This window comes from Oratosquilla oratoria, chromosome 5 (genome assembly GCF_046742065.1).
Source record: "Oratosquilla oratoria isolate Oo_2021 chromosome 5, ASM4674206v1, whole genome shotgun sequence".
Taxonomy (NCBI): domain Eukaryota; kingdom Metazoa; phylum Arthropoda; class Malacostraca; order Stomatopoda; family Squillidae; genus Oratosquilla; species Oratosquilla oratoria.
Genome location: NC_134781.1, coordinates 84707662 through 84725161, shown reverse-complemented (window position 1 = coordinate 84725161; position 17500 = coordinate 84707662). Strand labels below are relative to the sequence as shown.

Here is a 17500-nt window from a genome sequence, read left to right as displayed (position 1 = left end):
TCTCTCTCTCTCTCTCTCTCTCTCTCTCTCTCTCTCTCTCTCTCTCTCTCACACACACACACTCACTTTTACTCTCTTTCTCTCTCTCCCTCTCCCTCCCTCTCAGTCTTAAGCGAGATTGTCTGTAAGGATAGAGGCGGTGGTGACATGTCGTTCATGACAACAGTTCTGTGTCAGTTATCAGGAATTAAGTATTTTTTTCTATATCTGTTATCAGACGATTTCGTTTAGTTTATTGGAGTAGACTCTCTACCTAGTGAAAGGTAACAGGTTGTAGATCGACAGAAAATGGAAGAAACAGTCCTGTAAAAAATTGGTTGGTAAGGGGCAAAGAAATTTTCTTTCTTTGTTTCTTTGAAGCGATTCACCTATCAGGTCATTTTCACTTTGAAAAGAAAAATGAACTCTGTGACATCATATAAGGAAACGACCGAGGTCAGGTCGTCTTGGGTCAAAATGCCGAGGGCGAATAAACAAAGCGTGTCTGTCGAGTGTCACACCTCTTCATGACGTCATACTGTTAGTTTTCTTTCCCAAGTCAACAGCCCTGATCTTGTTCAGACCTCGGAGGACTTGAGCTAGCACTGTTTTTTAGTGTTTAGGTTTTTTGTAGTCTATTTTCGCACCCTCTCCCTCTCTCTCTCTCTCTCTCTCTCTCTCTCTCTCTCTCTCTCTCTCTCTCTCTCTCTCTCTCTCTCTCTCTCTCTCTCTCTCTCTCTCTCTCTCTCTCTCTCTCTCTCTCTCTCGTGATCTATGACCTCATTTAATATGTTTCACCACCACCTCGCTCTGTTTTGCTCCCCCCACCTCTTCCATCTTTCCCCTCCCTCTCCCTCTCCTCCCTTCCCTTCTCACCTTCCCTTCGCCCTCTCTTCCTTCTCTTCCCCCTCCCCCCTTCCCCATCTCCTTCCTTTCCTCCTCCCTCTTTCCCTCCTCCTCCCCCCTTTCCCCCCACTCTTCCTCCCCAATGTTAAAGCTGCCTTGCCCTCTACAACTCGCATCAGCCATTCCTTATCCTTCGGCCACCAACTTGTCCTTTGTTACGTCTGTGTTGACTTTCGCGCTGTTGTACAAAGGCTGGCCTTAGTGTTAATGCGCCCACGCACCTATGCCCCTTAATCCCTGGGTGTCACTTTACCTTTGGCGCCGGGCTCTGTCACTCAATTCTGTGGCGCCAAATCGGGAATGAACGGAGTGGCGGCCATCTTGCTTAGCCTCTGTCTGTAGTGGGTGTCATTTTTTTTTTTTTTTTACCGGCGCCAAGCCATCTTATCCATATCAGTGCTGAAGAGGTTGTTATCTCAGTTGCCATTTCAGCTACGATGGTGAACTTTACAGACTTAGTTCTGTCAAACACCAAGCGATTCTGTTCAGCTAAGGAGCTAAACACTTGATACAGGAATAGAGGCCGAATGCTTTCTGTAAAACCGAGTAAAATCATCTACCACCAACCATAACAGAACCATTAAAGCAACACATTCATTTGAAAGGGATAATCTCTCAGTTGTGACTTCATGATCTGAAACATCATTTATCGTTATGTCTCATATAATTTCGTCTGCCATTGGTGGGCTGCCATAGAACTGAATGAAACGTTCTGGCGACAGGAAGATGGCGCCACGACGGCGAATGTAATAACTGGCGCCAGACATAATAAAAGGAAAAGTGGCACAAGATACACAAGTGGATAACTCACCATCCCATCTTACATACATACATACATACATACATACATACATACATATACCAAAGGCTTTTTCCCCTTACACGAGGGGTAGCCAAAATGTAGGCATAGAAACCACTCCCACCCATTCCATTTCCTATATATTCCACTCTCCTCCACCCTCCTCCCTCCCTCTTATCTTGGCACCTCCTGGATGACGGGTCATCCCTGCATCATGTCCACTGCCCTGGGTCAGAAGCAGTGTCGTAAGACACAGCACATCCACAGCAAGGCCGCTTCATAAATTCGGCGACCTACTTAACCCCTTTCTCATGAGGGGAGGGGAAACGGGTGGGTGTTGCATATCGTACATTTAATTAATATTCTACATTTTATTCGCGTTATGAGGCTTGTGGCTGACTTTCCAGCGCTTGGATGGTATGTGTCGAGAAAGGCTTCGCTACTCCCTTGGACCACATTAACTGACCCAGTGATTTGATGAGGATAAACGTTGCAGTACTGAATGCAAGAGGATAGACAGGATTAGAAACTTTGTTGTCTATACAATGTAACTTTCGAAACCTCTCAATGAAAGTGAGGAAACTTGTGTATCAACCATGCCTAGACCTGATAGTGTTCTTACGTTTCGTATATAATACAAAGGACTATTATCCATCCTTTCGAATATTGACTTCCCTTCAATTGACTCACGCACCTGACGCGTCGTTGACAGAGCGCACGTCTTGTTCTGTTCCTCACCGACCTCTTTATTCATTTCGAATCGGTCGTTATGTGGAGAGTACCTTTTCTTAGTGGCACTTAACAGGCCCTATCGCCTCTGTGATAGCCTCGTTAACACGGTGTAATACCTGTTTACCTCCATACACACACATACGTCCCTCTTCTTGCGTTTTACAACTTAAACATTGACTCTAGGTGTCACCGGATGATTTTATATAGAGGACATCACAATTTCCTCTGTCGAATTATTTATTTTATTTTCTATTTAATGAATCCATATCCCTCTGTATCTTATTTATTATTACTTATATTATTATATTTTTATTTATTTTTCTCATTATTTTCTACTATTTACCCGTTTGTTTATTATTTAACTATACCTATACATTTATTTATTTTATTTATTATTATTTATATTATATTTTTAATTATTTATTTATCATTATTATATTTTTTCGTATCCGACCTAGTTATGGACCAAAAGGTCTCCTGCCGGCATGCTCCACCTTTGTAAATAACAGACGCTTTAATAGAATAAGATTTGGAAATTAGAAATAAAAATATAACGATATTGTAGATAATATTCGTCTCATATTTATTTTAAGACCTTTTTACTCTTAATAATATAATTACTATGAGAGATGTACTACAGATTCGTAATCAAATGAGACATTAATATTATTCTATTAATGGAGCCCATCTAGGCATAAAAGTTATATATGTACAATATTACTCCGATATTCTGTGTACATGTCAGGGAAATATGACGCTGGGTTGAGTAACCTCATCTGGATGACGATAGGGGACTTGCAAATTGTCAGAATAACAAGAGAATGCCATGCATCGGTTTTCAGTAATTTTCGCTCGTTTTTCTTATTTATTAGTATTCACATTTTCTATTTAACCTACTTTTCGTCCGTTATTCTCTAGAAATTATTTCTAATATCCAGTAAACATATTTAGATATGCAGAAATAAATGTCATCTTAAATAAAGGTGTCGTAAATTAAAAGGAATTATGAAAATTCGTTCAACCAATCAGAGACAAGTACTTGGCCTATGTGGGCGGGGTTTTGGTAATGTCGGTTAACCAATAGGGCATATTAGTTGAGTTTAAACAAAATATTTAATTTTCCTTCTTCTCACATTTTGACAATGTTTTTTATTATTTGTTTATAATGTTTGCGAAAAAATACGCCCGTGAAATTAATAGCGGAATATGCATGAAATGGTATCAAATAAAACGAGCGTAGGAATACAATATTTTGTTGTCTTTTTAATTTTCCTTAAATTCGTAAAGTTCTTTGAAAATTGTCTCATATTATATATACACAATAATTCTAATGATATAGTAATGTTTGATATCATAAGGATGATATGATAGGTAACATTAATTGCTAGAACTATTTCCTTGAGCGCATTGTTCTCTTTTCAATATGATATCAACCGCAGTTTACGTTACGCTGTGACAAGTGAATAGTCTTTGTTGATTTGTGAGACATAAATGAAAATAAGTTTCAGTTAATACCTCAAGTGGGCTTCCAAGAATATTATCTGCTGGCCCTCTGAATAATCAGGTAAGGAAATGGTGGTCGTAAGAGGTTATGATTTTTTTTATTTATTTATTATGGTAACTAAAATTTAAATATCTCTGGTCGACAATCGAACCGTTAGGGGGTATGACGTCATGTCGACTGCAGGTGAAAAGATGGCTGCACCATTAATATACATTTTCGTTATTCACATAAAATGATAGTTTGCAAAACTGTAAGTGTAATTTGCATGAAAAATATTTTGATACATTTGAATTGATCACGAAAGATATGTGGAGTTAGAAGAAAATATGTAGAGAGCGTCACTTATCAGATCAGGTTATGTTACTAAACAACATATTTTCCTTGATGTTTAAGACAAAAAATTTCCACATAACTGATAAAATTCACTTACAAAAAAGAAAAAAAAAATGGTCTATTCCATTTTACGGCATGCAGAATTTTTAGGTTAGGCTATTTATGTATTTTATTTATTTACTATTTACATTATTATAATTTTTATTTATTTAATTATTTATTTATCTATTTATCATTATTATGATTTCGCATCTGACCTAGATATGAACCAAAAGGTCTCCTGTCGGCATGCTCCGCCTTTGTAATCCTTTGGTTAGGTTAGGTTAGGTCAGGTTAGGTCAGGTTAGCTTGGGTCAGGTTAGGTCAGATTAGGTTAGGTTTCAGATTAACATAGATTTTTTAGCTCTCTGAGTTGTTGAAATCAACTGTATGCCGCAAAATGAAAAATATCCAACAATTTTGACATTGCCACATCATATGTGGAGTGATGAAGGCTGGGAGGCTCCATAGGCGAATAAAGTCGCCTGCCGAGAAATAGCATAAATACATGCAAGCTGCTCAACGTAGTGAGTAGTAGTTTTTAATCTTTGACTGCAGTAATATTAATCAGCTTAATAAATATTTTCAGCATTGAGTTTAGCAAAAATAAATAAATAGATAAAATGAATAAATAGAAAATAAGATAATAATAGTAATGATAATATTATTATTAATAATAATAAATAAGTAAATAGATAGATAAAAAGTAAAAAAGTAAATAGATAATAATACAAATTCTTTGAGATGTGCCAATGTAAATTTTATAGATTATATTTATAAGTATCAAGAATTTGTCAAATCAGTTACACAAAGGTAATAGTCTTTGGAGTAAAGTTCAAAGAATAAAAAACAAGGTGGGTTCTTGAGAAGATTTAGATTAAAATTGGGATATTTTGAATATCTTTGTTTAAAAGAAAAAAGAAAAAAAATCTGCCAGATACTGTCGTCAGTTTTTGGCCAATGTAGAATGAAGAAGTGAGATTGAAGTATGAGCTCCACAGCGGCATAGAAACGGAACTTTAACATCACAGAAGCGAAGGAATCTCCCTTCCTTCATCCTTCCTTCCCCCTCTTTCCTTCCCCTTTCCCCTTTTCTTACCCCCTTCCTTCTCTCCTTTATCTGCATCATCAGATTGCATCGCCTTAACAAAAAAAGAAGAAAAAAAAATTCAAGCAATTGCTTACGGTATTTTAATTAACTCGGCCAATGACCTCATAGCAGATTTTATTCTGATTAATAACAGATGTTATGAAAGAAAGTTTTTGTGTTTCCTGGAGGTAGAGATTCGCCCTCTCTAGCAAAAAGAACATAAGAATGAGGGAGACTGCAAGAGACCATAAGGCCTACGCTAGGCAGTTCTCCATGTCCATTACCACCTGTCATCCCCATCCATAAAGTTGTCTAACCGTTTCTTAAGATAATTGATAGTTTCAGTGCTCACTACATGGTTACTAAGTCTATTCCATTCGTTGATCGCCCTATTAGTAAACCAGTTCTTGCTTATTTCCTTCTTAAATCTAAATTTGTCCAATCTAAATATAAATTTGTTAAGTTTTATTTAAATTTGTCCAGTTTAAGTCCAAAAGAGACACTGTGAGCTGTAAAGGAACAAAAGACCAGCTCTGAATATTAGACTATTTATCTTTTATTTATGAACATTATTCACAGTTAGATCACATCAGAAGAATAATGCACCAGATCCTCTGTAGAATTTCTTTGTTTTATTTTTCTGTTTGTCTTTTTTTTTGTTAATAGTTATTGTTTTTTTTATTTTGGTCTATTATAATTTGTATAATAAGGCATGGTTATTCTGTCGTTTTACGATTTGTCAACATTTATCCAAATTTGCTAACTATTTTCGTGTTTCCTCCCTGGCTATCCAGCTTTTAGAATCATTTTCTCTTTCGTGCAGTTTGTCATCATATCCTCCCCTCGAGACTTAGGTAACCATTTTTGTTTAAGACTTTTCACCACGCAGTCTTTGACACCCGTTTGGTGGACTCTCTCTTTGTGGAGAATTCGTTGTCCACTTTGTTGCTCTCGGAGAGAGAGAGCCGATGCTCGCTCCAACGAAACGACTTTACCACAAATCATTAACGACGCTTTTGTCCCCGAACACAACAGTCTGAATTGTTTATTCAGTCGCTCAAACTGACTGAATTTATTAGTGACGCTCTTCATCAACTATTGTTCTGTCTAACGTTAGAGTATTCTATTCAGATTGGAGGTGGTACGTACTGGGTTTGTTTTCAAACCTCTTAGTACAGTGACGCTTTTTGTCAGTTGGTTTTATTCGGTTGGTGGAGCAAGGAATCATTCGATCTGAAGGCATCTTCGTCCCAGATCTTTCTTTTGATCAGCGTTTCCCAACCTGGGGTAATAGCACCCAATGGGGGTTCTGAAATCAATTATAGGGGGTGCTGGGAAGTGATGTACACAAAAATCACATTGATATACCGTATGTATCATTGATTATACCCAGTTGTGCATATTTGACTTTTTCCCGTGCTATTTTATTTTTCTAGGGTGTTCTTATTTCTTCTACAAACAATATTGCCAATTTGTTTCAGTTCTAAGGAACCAAGGAAATAAATTATCAAGCAGTACACTTCGCTTTCTTTTATTCTTCTGATAACAAGATAGGGGTGCTGGACTGCTTAGACATGACAACAAGGGGTGATATGGTCGGAAAAGGTTGGGAAACGTTGCTTTAGATGAATAAAATCGCTTGGATGAAGTGTATCCATGTCTAACACTGTCTTCAGTCTTGTCTCCATCAGCTGATTTAAATCGACTGAAGACAGCTTGGAACAATGACCCCCAGAGGACAAATATTATCTTCCCTTTCGCCACAACTTCTCCCGAATTATTTCGTTTTGTTTCATTTTAGTCCCTCTTGTCTTCGTTCTCTAGTCACCTTGGTCTCTCTCCAATCCGTCGTAATTCCTTTCGGGATACATTTTCCATTTCGGTCATTCTTCTTTATTTTTCCGTCTTCTTCTTCCTTCTTATTACCGTTTGCGTCTTCACACGTTTATTGACCTCTCTTCCTTGTCATATTTATGGTTCTCTATCAATCATCCTCTTCAGCCTCTTTATCTTTCATTGTTCTTATCTGCATTTTCCAATAGATTTTTATCCTGAAGTTTAATGTCTGAGGGGTCAGTTTATTTGGTATTAGGTTGTAACAGACATGTTTAATGTACCTTGGTATTGATTTCCTTGATAAGGTTCTGGGTATATAGATTCTTGTTAGGGGTTGTGTGGGCCCAAACTGAAACGATATAGTGATGGATCGAGACCCCTTCTGGTATTAGCGAAAACATAGTTTATGAAACGTCACACATTTACGACCAAATGGGCCCCACGGAGAATAATAATTTTACCTGACCATTGCAAGAATGCAAGGAAACATGACAGCCATTTATGGGATGAGCTACAAGCATTTGTTACCGTGGGGATGGGGTCACCAAGTAGATGAATAAAGTAGTCTGGCAGCAACCAGAATGGGGTGAGCATATCAGCTGATCTTGGGAGTGTGTCTGCATTGTGAACTTTTCTTTATCGTGTGTGATCATTAATCTCATCTCATTCGGTATGCTTAATTCTTCTTCATCCAATTGCTCCTCTCCTCCTTCTCCTCCTCCTCTTCCTCCTCCTCCTCCTCCTCCTCCTCTTCCTCTTCCTCCTTTTCCTCCTCTTCCTCCTGCCCCTCCTCCTCCATCTCCTCTTTCTCTTCCTTCTCCTATTCCTGTTCCTCTTTCTCCCGCTCCTCCTATTCCTCTTCCTCCTTCTGTTTCTCCTCTTATTCCATTATCTCCCGGTTCTCTCTCTTCCTCATCCCCTTCCTATTTATATTTTCTTAGGCTTCATTCCATGTAAATGCAATTACTTGTGCGTCCAGCCTGCTATGCAAATGTGTAGACCTGAATTAAGAATCACGCGCCTCCCGCTTTGCCTCGTCCCCGCGTCGCATCACGATGCAAAACAGTCACGTAACATCGCTGGCGTGATGTGGTGCAAATACCAAATGGTCTTTCTCACAGGTAACGTGAGGGGATTATGTCCCGTAAGAGCGTGAGAAGGGGGGAGGTTCCCCTCAGCTAAATAACGTTGTCTGATGACGTAATTGGGTCTGTCCTCTCAGGCTAATGAAAACAGGCTTAACTCTCTTCACTGTGTGAAGTTAAGTATTCCTTGTAGCCAAATGGTATCCTCTGGTGACAACCAGAATAAATACCCTAAAGGGTGACTTGTGAAGAAACATATCTCCCATGGACTCGTGACACTTTATTTATTTGATATTCAGTATTACAGCTTCGTTATTGTGTAACACCTGTGTACCTCTCCAATAGAATCTTAGATGCTGCTAAAGACTTCACCTAGGTTCTACGTGCATTTATGGATAGCCGGGGTAAGTGGCAGATACCGGCACCTTTTAAATGTGGTTCTCGTATTATTTACAATAGGGTGAAATGTCTTTAAAATTTCCCCTACGGATCACTGTCGCGCAGAACTCTTTTGTGATTGGGGATTAAGTTTCACTCAAAGAAAAATATTCATCATTTTTAAATTCAACTGTTCCTCTTTTCTGCTGAGACCATAGACTTTAGTGACTTTTTTTTTCTTTTTTTTTTTTTTTTTTTACTCCGATTTTTCGGTGCCATGTTGCCCCTTAGGAAAGAAGCGCTGGTTATTTTGTTCCGGCTACATATATGTCGATCATGATCAGCTGAGGATCAGACTTCAGACGGAAGTGATTCTCGACCTATGCAGGCCTTTTTTTTTCGCAATCTAGTGTTCTCCTTTCAGATGCATGACATCACCTCTTCTTAGTCAGAAAAAAATGTATGAAGCGTGCCACCATGTTTGTTTTGTTTGAGGTAGTGGGAGGGATTTTTGGAAGCAATAACCAGCTCTTCTATCCTTTGCGATAATATCGAACGAAAGAAGTGGAATCGTAGAGGTAAAGTTAAAGGACTATCAAAGAAGGGATGGATGGAAATAAAATCAAATTGATCAGTATTTTTTTTTTTTTGTAGATTTATTTTATTATTTTTTTTTTTGTAGAAATTGGTTTCCAATTATAAAACAGTGCTGAGTGACTTAGTCGACAGAAATTTCACTAAAGTCCTTAAGATATCAACTACATAAAATATGCAGTCAATATCATATACGGGGCGGGGCGGGGGGGGGTCAGTAAAATAGGGCTCTACGGAGATGAATAAAGTAATTTGGCGGAAGCCAATTCTAAAAGGAGAATACCACCCGTACGATTGTGAGAAATAGTAATACCATTAACGGCGCAAGAAAGAAAGAAAAACATGACTGTATGGGAGGTGTTAGATAAATTCTCGAATTATGTAAGGAGGTAATATCTGTATCACGGTATCTATAGCCATTTATGGAAGCGGCCTGGCACGGCATGGGGACCCAGGGAGGCGCCGGTAATAACGAGAGCCCGGCAGATATCCGCAGAATTCGCCTTAGATTAGATACGCGCCATAAACCTCAAGTTTAATATACACATATGCACACATACGCGCATGTGTACACGATAACGTCTATATTCATAATCATGCATTCATACGCACGTACACACACTCGTGGCACTGTGGTTAGAGTTCTCGCCTGCCACTACAGCGGTCCGGGTTCGACTCCCGCCCAGGGCTGAAATAATTTCAGTATCGCTTCGCTAAGGGGTGTTACTCCAACTCTCGTGGGAGGGGATTTGGGTGTGTGTGTACGTGTAAGGTCACAGTATTACCCATAGATCGGTCATACGAGCTCTGAGCTCTCATCCGGGAGGTTAATAACTGTCGATCACGAGTCCAATACGTGATCTAAGACCATGGTGAATCACACACACACACACAGACACACACACACACACACACACACACACACACACACACACACACACACACACACACACACACACACACACAGGCACGCACACATGTACACACTTGTAGACATGTATACACACACATACACAATCTCAAACATCCACAGGAATATACGCACACACTTGTGAGAAAAGTCGTACCTCCTGATTAAGGATGGAGGTCAGGACCTGTGTCCTCGCTACTTTAGTGGTATCGCGCGCGTCTTATTATCGATATACCGATATACATGTGCACAGCATATGTGTGTACCATATATACATATGTGTGTGTGTTTATGTGTGTGTGTGTGTTTGTACATATATATACCTCTGTATATATGTGCACAGTACCCCTCTCTCCCTCTCTCTCTCTCTCTCTCTCTCTCTCTCTCTCTCTCTCTCTGTCTGTCTGTCTGTCTGTCTCACTCATTCTCTCTGTCTCACTCATTCTCTCTCACTCATTCTCTCTCACTCATTCTCTCTCTCTCACACTCATTCTCTCTCTCTCACTTTCTCTTTCTCCCTCTTTCTCTGTCTCACTCATTCTCTCTCTCTCTCACACTCATTCTCTCTCTCTCTCTCTCTCTCTCTCTCTCTCTCTCTCTCTCTCTCTCTCTCTCTCTCTCTCTCTCTCTGCCTCTAACTCTCACTCTCTCATGCCCATAGGGATGTCATTTAATTCCCCCAAATTATTGTACACCGATTTTGCGTGCGCGTGTGTGGATGTGTATTTGTTTGTTTGTGTGTGTGTGTGTGTGTGTGTGTGTGTATAAGCATGTGTGCGGGAGTGTGTTTGAATATACGAGTACGTGTACATGGGTATGTGGAGGCGAATAAATGTATACACTGTAAAGATATATACATATATGTATCCAGGAAATGTGGTATGTAACAAATACGTCAATAGAGAATGCGGGAGATGAATTTAAGCGGAAAACTCAAAGGAAATAATTCCATCAGACCAAAATAGGTTTAAAGGGGAAGGATGAACGAAAACAACACTTTAATATGAAACGGCCAGGGGAGTTTTGCACGATCTATTTTGAAACTTGGATTCACAGTGCATTATTTTCCTTGTCCCCTGTTCCTGGTCAAAGCTTCGAAAGTCGGAATGTGTCTGTGACGTGCCGGTGACGTCACACTATGTGACTGTCACGTGTCGGTGACGTCACACTACGTGACTGTGACGTGTCGGTGACATCACCCTTCGTGACTGTGACGTGTCGGTGACGTCACCCTACGTGACTTTGACGTGTCGGTGACGTCACACTATGTGACTATCACGTGTCGATGACGTCACGCTACTTGGCTGTCACTTGTCGGTGACGTCACGCTACGTGACTGTCACGTGTCGGTGTCGTCACGCTACGTGACTGTCACGTGGTGGTGACGTCACCTTACGTGACTGTCATGTGTCGGTGTCGTCACCTTACGTGATTGTCACGTGTCTATGACGTCACACTAACACGTCATGGCGTTGTAACTCAAGTGACATTATGTCGACGGCTGTAAATGTGAGATGTCTGTGATGATATGTGTCCTTACATGCATATACACATTCATGCATACATGTGCTCATGCATAAACTGGAAGAAAAAACAAAAGAATTTGTTCATAAAATGGAATGAAAGGGGAAGGAAGCGATAGGAATAAATAGTTGGGGAGGAAAAAGGGTAAGAGTATTTAAGAATAAGTGAAAAAGAGCAATAGCAAATATAGAAACAGAGTAAAAACATTGAGTAAAGTTGTATATACGATATGGAAGGAAATGAGTTAGGAGGAAGGAAAAGGAATAAAGTAGATAAAAAAACGTATGAAAAAAGTTAGAAATGAAAAGAAGTTAACGAAACCTAACGAATAGAAAGGAGATGGTAAGACAAAAACAAAATCATAAAAAAAAGGCACAAGCCTGAAGAAGAAGAATAGGAAGGAGGGAAGGAGAAAGGTAAAAAAGAAAAAAGACAATTTCCAAGTGAAGACATATGTATGGAAAGACGAAGCCGAGGGCCGTTGTTTTGCCTCGTGGACAAAAGAAATTGCGACCGAGATCCAGAGGTCGAAGGAATCAAAGGCCGAGCGGGGAAAATGGGGAAAGGAGAACAGAGGAAAAATGTGGGTTTATTAACAAACGTGGGTGGATTGGAGGAGGGTGGAGAAAGGTCAGATGGAGTGTGAGGAGGGGGGAGGGAGAGAAAGAGTGAGAGAGAGATAGAAACATGGGAGCTTAGTGAACTATTATATCACAGCAAATACTGTTATGTTCATGCCATCAAGTGAAGGCGGATTTAGAGGTTTCTAATGAATACTCACCATCCCACTCCCATTCCGTGGGGGAAGTGAGAAACCTCTGGTAGGGCAAAGCTCTGTCGGTTGCAGCAAACCGGTTTTTTTTTTTTTTTCAAGGCCGATGTTGGATCGCGTCCCCGCATGGCCAGGGCTATTAGAAAACAAAGCAGGAAGCACGCAACGGGTCCCAGGAATTTATATCACGACCACCTGGTCCCGAGTTCTTGGGCTACTAAATCAACAGCTTAACCCTGAGGTCTTTCTAAGCTGACTAAAACAGTCTGCTCTTAGCTAGAATAATATAACCGAAGTGGTCATTGGGTTTTGATGGGGACAAATTTCTTCTTAGGTCCGACCTGAATAAAATCGTCGGTCGTTAACCAAAACGGAATTAGATTAGTAACTGAAATTCCATGGACGAAGTTAGAGCTCTTGACTGTCTATGATTCGGTGTATCTTCGTCGTGTTTTTTTTTTTTTTTTTTTTTTTTTTTTTTTTTTTTTTTTTTTTTTTTTTTTTTTTTTTTTTACCATTCTCACTAGCCAACCCCCATTCTCACCCCCCAGATGTCCCCAGGGGGTACTCACCTCTTCGCATTTCGTTAATTGAGACGATTAACTCTTTCTGGTCCTGATTGTGTCCATTAAGGCGAAACTCCTCCCCCACTCAAGTTGTCTGCTAAACTTTTCATTCCAAAACCAGAACATCCTCTGTGCGGCTTCGCATTTTCTTGCCTCCGACTTTTAGCCTCTTTTTTTCATCTCCCCAGTGCCGCAGACGGCCCTTCCTCCTTGGCCTTCTTCCTCGGCCTGGGTCCTTCCGGCATGGCCTTCTTGCGCGGCCTTGGTCCTTGCGGCTTGCTTGGCCTTCACAGCGGAGGCCTTCTTGAAGGCCTTCTTGAAGGCCTTCTTCGTATCGCTGCAGCCATCTTCGCGGTCGTCGTCCTTCCGGCTCGGCAAAGTTCCTTCGCTCTCCTCATTTTCTTCGCTTTCGGAGTTTTTATCTTCGTTCGACTTATCTTCTTGCGGTAATTTTGTTTACGCGCCTCTGAGCTTTGCTTATTCACTCGCTACCATACTTTCCCTGATTATGCCACAATGGTTCTGAAGAGGACTCCTCTGGCGGGGGCCTGTGGAGTCTCTTCAGCTACATGGGGGTCCTCCGCTTCTGAAGGAATCGAACCCGTTTCCTTGTCAAACCAGGAAGTGCTTGTTTTATTCTGGCTAAATACCAGGCGATTTTCTTCAGATATGTGTATAGAACGGAGAAGTCTTGATCTTATCCAATGCTGAATAACATCGTTATGCATTAGACAGAAAAAATATATATTCATTAAATTCATTATCTTGTGGAAAGGATACAGACCTTAGCTGAATAAAATCGGCAGGTAACAACGCCGTTACAAAGTATCTAAATCAAAAATAATTTGACGTTTGATAGCGCCGCTACAAGGTATGTAAATGCGTCGTACACAGTAAATCAATCATTTGACGTGTGATAGAATGAGGTTGATCAAACGCAACACTGCCACAAATGGAGTGATGGACAGTATCCATCCTTTCATGCTCAGGGTTTCTCTTTGTTGAATCAGATTAGCATTAACCAGAATAAAATATCTAAAGTACAAAAACACAACAAAGTGGTTAACGATGCAGTGAGCGTTGGAGAAAGTTGGTTGTTATAAGAAACGGTAAGACGACTGTATGGATGGTGATGACAGGTGGTAACGGAGATGGAACTCCCTAGTGTAGGCCTTATGGCCCCTTGCAGTCTCCTTTATTCTTATGTTGTTTTAAGAGAAGATTGGATAACTTTATGGATAGGGATGGAAGGTGGTAATGGACATGGAACTTCCTAATGTAGGCCTTATGGTCTCTTGCAGTCTCGCCTATTCATATGTTCTAATCACTAATTAAGAGGCTCTGAAGCTATTCAAGGCTGAAGATCTCCCTTCAGCTGATCAAAAGGTCCGACGCTAACTAGAATTAAGTCTTCAAAGTGCAAAATCAGCAAAACTGGCTTAAGAATTATTATTTTATCTTGTTATCCTCTCTTGGTTTTTATTTTGTTGATTAATTTCTTGTTTTTATATTTATCTATTCATTCCTGTTAATCTAGATATCATTTGGGTTCTGTCTTCTATTGCATAATCATCTCATCTGAGTGAAATGGCCTAGTGGCAGATAGATTAAGTCAATAAATCAAAACGGGATGAAAAAGTTGAAAGCAAAACTAGTTATGCTTCCCTGACATTTCTGTTTTTTTATTGTTTTCTTTTTTATTTGTTTATTTATTTTTCTTCTCTCAGTCGAACTTAATCCTTTCTCTTCTCTTGGTATCACCTTTGCGTTTGTTCTCGGACCTTTTGTCTCCCCTCTCCTCGTTTACTCCTTTCATTGTGTCAGGCCTCCGCAATTATTTCTTACCCCGTTTTCTATTTTGCAGTTTCATGGCATTGGGATTGGGGCGCTATTCTGTATTCATTTCTTTGTATATATATATATATATATATATATATATATATATATATATATATATATATATATATATATATATATATATATATATATATATATATATATATATATATATATATATATATTTATATATATATAATTATTCATTTATTTATTATTTATTTATTTATCCATCTATTTATCTATTTATTTAATAATTTACTAATTTGTTTATTTATTTGTTTATTCATTTATTACTTCATTTGTTTATTTATTTGTTTATTAGTTTATCTATTTATTAATTGATTTTTTCATCTATTGATTTATTCATTTATTTATTTGTTATTTACTCAATTGCTGCTTCTTAAACCTTTTCATACGTTAACTCAATATGTTTATTTTTTATGTGACGAATGTCATACAACTTTATTCAACTTTCAGGAGGCACTGCCGTCCCGAAAAGGGTCTCATTTGATCAGGACACTTTTGGTCGGGGGCCCGCCTCTCAACTGAGCTGAAATTGCCTCAAGTTTAAAACAACAGAATCTATAGAATGCGGAGCGGTCGTGGAAGACAGAAGTCATTGATCACGACTCTTCTGTTTCAGTGCATTGTCTGGAAAGGAGGAGGAGGAGGAGGAGGAGGGGGAAAGGGAGCCTTGTTTTGTGTCTTCTTGGTTCTTCGGTCGTCTTCGAGAACTCCGTTTTGTCGTGATACTCCAATACTCCAGAACGTGGAGTCGACTTGGCCAAGGAAGGCCTCAAGTCTTCGGGAAACTAAGTTTTAAATCCTGCCGGTCGCTCCTGTGTGTCTTCAATGGGTAACTCACCCTATCCTCACAGACCTCCTTTTCTTCTTCTTCTTCTTCTTACCCAGCCTTTGATGGCATCTTCGAGCTCTTGTTCCACAGGATTCCGCTGTTTTTCAACCGTTAAGCGATTTTCTTCTTAAGGTTTAATTTTTGGACTCTGCGTGACTTTTTTTGGATTTGGAGGAAGTAAGGCTTGCTCATGATTATACGGATTATACGTTGTGTGCCTTTACACATACACATACACACACACACACACACACACACACACACACACACACACACACACACACACACACACACACACACACACACCTACCTCTGAGCTCTCATCCGGGAGGTTAGTAATTGTCGATCACGAGTCCAACATGTGATCCAAGGCCATGGTGGTGGATCACATAGACTTATACACACACACACACACACACACACACACACACACACACTCACACACACACACACACACACACACACACAATCACACACACACACACGCACACATACATATATATATATATATATACATACATACATATATGTATATATGTATATATATATATATATATATATATATATATATATATACATGAATCGGATCGCATTGAAGGGACATATTCAGGGCTATTTGATTTATAGCCACTAACAATGGGGATACGGGATATATGAGCGAGCGATGCAGCTATCACGAACAGGTTCACACAGCGGACATTTATTATTTTCATTGTTTACTCATGAATATTTTTTTTCTGACAAATATATTCCACGCTCGATGACTGTCGCCAGTTCCACAAAGGTATATTTTAGCTCACAGGAACATTTATCATAGATAGATTTATTATGCAGAGGAAAACAATGAACATTTTCTCTATCGAGGGTTATTTATTTTGTTCTGGCTAGCAATAGAGGAATGTATTTAGCTCATCTGATACTCCATCTGGTGTTTAAGAAGTTAAACACTGAATTTTAATTTCCGCGCTCGTGGCAAGATGCGGTTTCTGTCATGCGGCCTACCCAGGATCATTATGTGTCGACAGTATGACCAATGTGTTTATTACCCCATGACTGTATTGTTGATATATTTATTAAAGAAAAACATTATACTAATATGTTATTATTGTTAGTATTGTGTTACCAATACTCAGATAAGGTCAATAAATATGAAGATTGCAATAGTACTTTTGGGTAGAAAGGTAGATTCATGTTCAAAAATCTTGAATTACTCTGTGATTCTTACCAATTACATTTAATATTCAATACTGATGATGTGATGTATTTTTCTCTATAGTATGTGGTCTACAATAATATTTTCTTGTATAGAAATATAGATCAAATGTCCATTCACAAAGGGATTATTTCTGTTGGGATAAAGCAAAGGGTGTTGAAAGATTTATGAATGTGACATTATATATTTCATTGATTATATTTGTGCATGGGGTTCTGATGGAGATGGTGTTGGAGTGTGTGCGTGTGTGTGTGTGTGTGTGTGTGTGTGTGCGTGTGTGTGTGTGTTTGTGTGTGTACGTGCGCGCGCGTGTGTGTGCTAGAGGTTTTCACTTTATAAATATATATAATATATATACACTATGTTTATATGTATATCCGGTAAATATCTCCAAGTTCCTTAACTGGAGTGCTTTGTGCTGTATTTCTGTTATCTTCATTCACATCTTCATCACTTCCACCACGAAGATCTTTTACTCTTCGTATCACTTATTCGTATCAGCCTCGTACCTGCCTCTTCCTCCACACCGTACCTGCCTCTTCCTC

At 39.3% G+C, this 17500-nt stretch overlaps 1 protein-coding gene across 10 annotated transcripts in view; it reads left to right on the top strand.

The window, feature by feature from the left end:
- Nucleotides 1-17500, top strand: part of Eip63E (cyclin dependent kinase Eip63E) — a 1395216-nt gene that overhangs the window by 835002 nt on the left and 542714 nt on the right. The window contains exon 1 of one of the 10 annotated variants that reach the window (XM_076185583.1): nucleotides 3880-3980. The exons of the other annotated variants lie outside the window; for them this stretch is intronic. The gene's annotated coding sequence lies outside the window, so the exon portion shown is untranslated. Of the gene's footprint in view, nucleotides 1-3879; nucleotides 3981-17500 lie in introns of those variants that run through there. 10 annotated transcript variants of the gene reach the window in all.